Genomic DNA, 3,129 nt, shown 5'->3' with positions numbered 1-3,129 from the left:
GCTTTTCTTTTCTTTTTTTGAGATGGAGTCTCACTCTGTCACCCAGGCTGGAGTGCAGTGGCGTGATCTCGGCTCACTGTAACTTCTGCCTCCTGGGTTCAAGCAATTCTCCTGCTTCAGCCTCCTGAATAGCTGGGATTACAGGTGTGCATCACCACACCCAGCTAATTTTTTGTATTTTTAGTAGAGACGGGGTTTCACCATGTTGGCCAGGCTGGTCTCAAACTCCTGACTTCAAGTGATCCACCTGCCTCGGCCTCCCAAAGTGCTGGGATTACAGGCGTGAGCCACCGCACCCAGCCAGTCACATACAGTTTATCTTAACTTTACCTGGTTATTGGGTGACCCTCTGCGTTAGCCTTATTGCCTTTTCCCCAAGCAAAATGACAAACTTCTCTTTTTTTTTTTGAGATGGAGTCTCGCTCTGTCGCCGAGGCTGGAGTGCAGTGGTGCAAACTTGGTCAGCTCACTGCAAGCTCCGCCTCTTGGGTTTACGCCATTCTCCTGCCTCAGCCTCCCGAGTAGCTGGGACTACAGGTGCCCACCACCACGCCCGGCTAATTTTTTTGTATTTTTAGTAGAGACGGGGCTTCACCGTGTTAGCCAGGATGGTCTCCATCTCCTGATCTCGTGATCCACCCGCCTTGGCCTCCCAAAGTGCCGGGACTACAGGTGTGAGCCACAGCGCCCGGCCTGTTTTTTGTTTTTGAGACAGGGTCTTGCTCTGTTGCCCAGGCTGGAGTGCAGTGGTGTGATCATAGCTCACTGCAACCTCAACCTCCTGGGCTCAAGCCATCCTCCTGTCTCAGCCTCCTGAGGGGCTGGAACTACAGGCACGCACCACTACACTCAGCTAATTTTATTTTTTGTTGAGACAGGACCTCCCTATGTTACCCAGGCTAGTGTGTTCTTGACCTAGGCTCTCAAAACTCTAAAACCACTCCCTTCCTCCCCTCACTTGCCCCTGGATAACTTTGAGAAGAGAGCTACTACTTGCTGAATACCTCTCTTCTCTTCACAGCTGAGCTTCTTTCAACAGGTGTGTTCTCACTCTCTGGCTCACTCACCTCACTTTTACGTTTCTTCTTGCTGAGATCTTGCATTTGCTTTTATTATTTATTTAGAGACAGGGTCTCCCTCTGTTGTCCAGACTGGAGTTCAGTTACCTGGTCACAGCTCATTGCAACCTTGAACTCCTGGGATCAAGTGATCCTCCCACCCTAGCCCCTGAGTGGCTAGGACTACAGGCATGTGTCACCACACCCAGCTAATTAAAAAAATTTTTTTTGTAGAGACAGGGGGTCTCACTATGTTGCCCAGACTGGTCTGGAACTCCTGGTCTCAGCAGCCCTCCTACCTTAGCCTTCCAAAGTGCTGGAATTACAGATGTGAGGCACTAGGCCTGGCCCAGTCACAGCTTTATTAGATATAACTCACATACCATACAAATCACCCAGTTAGTGTACAATTCAAGATCTAATACATCCAGAGATATGTGCAACCAACACCACAGACAATTTTATAACATTTTCATTACCTCAAAAATAAACCCTGCGGAGTCTCTCTGAGCCTACTCTGCCTCAGGAGACTGCCCAATTTGTTAAATAAAATAAAATAAAATACCCCAAACATGGGCTGGGGGTGGTGGCACACACCTATAATCCCAGAAATTTGGGAGGCCAAAGCAGGTGAATCACCTGAGGTCAGGAGTTCAAGACCAGCCTGGCCAACATGGCAAAACTCTGTCTCTACTAAAAATACAAAAATTAGTTGGGCGTGGTAGTGGGCACCTATAATCCCAGCTGCTTGGGAAGCTGAGGCAGGAGAATCGCTTGAAACTGGGAGGCGGAGATTGTAGTGAGCCGAGATGGCACCACTGCACTCCAGCCTGGGAGACAGAGTGAGACTCTGTCTCAAGAAAAACAAACAAACCAACAAAACCCCCAACAAACCCCAAACCCTGTATCCTTTCACTGTTACCTCCAAACTCCTTTCCCAGTCTCTGGCAACCTCAAATTTACTTTGTCTCCATAGATTTGCCTATCCTAGACATTTCCTATAAATGGCATCATATAATATGTGGTCTTTTGTACTTGGCTTCTTTTCTTTTACCTCGCTCTGTCACCCAGGCTGGAGTGCAGTAGCATGACCACAGCTACAGTGATCCTCCCACCTCAGCCTCCTGAGTAGGTGAGATTACAGGGGTGCACCACCACATCCAGCTACTTTTTCTATCTTTTTGTAGAGATGGGGTTTCACCGTGTTGTCCAGGCTGGTCTTCAACTGCTGCACTCCAGTGATCCCTCACCTCAGCCTCCCAAAGTGCTAAAATCCCAGGCGTGAGCCACCGTGCCCGGCCTGGTTCCTTTCATCTAGCATGTTGTTGTCAAGGTTCATCCATGTAGTCCTGTGTGTCAGCACTTCACTCCTTTTTATGGCTGTACATTCCATTGTACCGTAATACATTTTGTTTCTTCATCAGTTGATGGGCATTTGGGTTGTTTGTTTCTGCCCTTTGGCTATTACGCATGATGCTGTTATGAACATTTATCAGAGTGTTTCTGTAAATATATGTTCTCATTGTTCTTATGTAGATACATACAAGTGGAACGGCTGGGTCTTTTTTTTTGAGACAAGAGTCTTGCTCTGTCGCCCAGGCTGGAGTGCAATGGCGCGATCTTGGCTCACTGCAATCTCTGCCTCCCGGGTTCAAGCAATTCTCCTGCCTCAGCCTCCCGAGTAGCTGGGATTACAGGTGCCCGCCACCACACCTGGCTATTTTTTTTTGTATTTTTAGTAGAGATGGGGTTTCACCATGTTGGCCAGGCTGGTCTGGAACTCATGACCTCAGGTGATCCACCTGCCTCTGCCTCCCGAAATGCTGGGATTACAGGCGTGAGCCACCGTGCCTGGCTCTATTTGTTCCTTTTTTTTTTTTTTCCTTTGAGATGGAGTCTCGCTCTGTCGCCCAGGCTGGAGTGCAGTAGCTGGATCTTGGCTCACTGCAAGCTCCATGTCCCGGGTTTATGCCATTCTCCTGCCTCAGTCTCCCGAGTAGCTGGGACTACAGGTGCCCACCACCTCGCCCGGCTGGTTTTTTGTTTTTTTTTTTTTTTTTTTGAGACGGAG

This window comes from Rhinopithecus bieti, unplaced genomic scaffold (genome assembly GCF_001698545.2).
Source record: "Rhinopithecus bieti isolate Rb0 unplaced genomic scaffold, ASM169854v2 scaffold_44695, whole genome shotgun sequence".
Lineage (NCBI taxonomy): Eukaryota > Metazoa > Chordata > Mammalia > Primates > Cercopithecidae > Rhinopithecus > Rhinopithecus bieti.
This window is presented reverse-complemented; position numbering follows the sequence as displayed.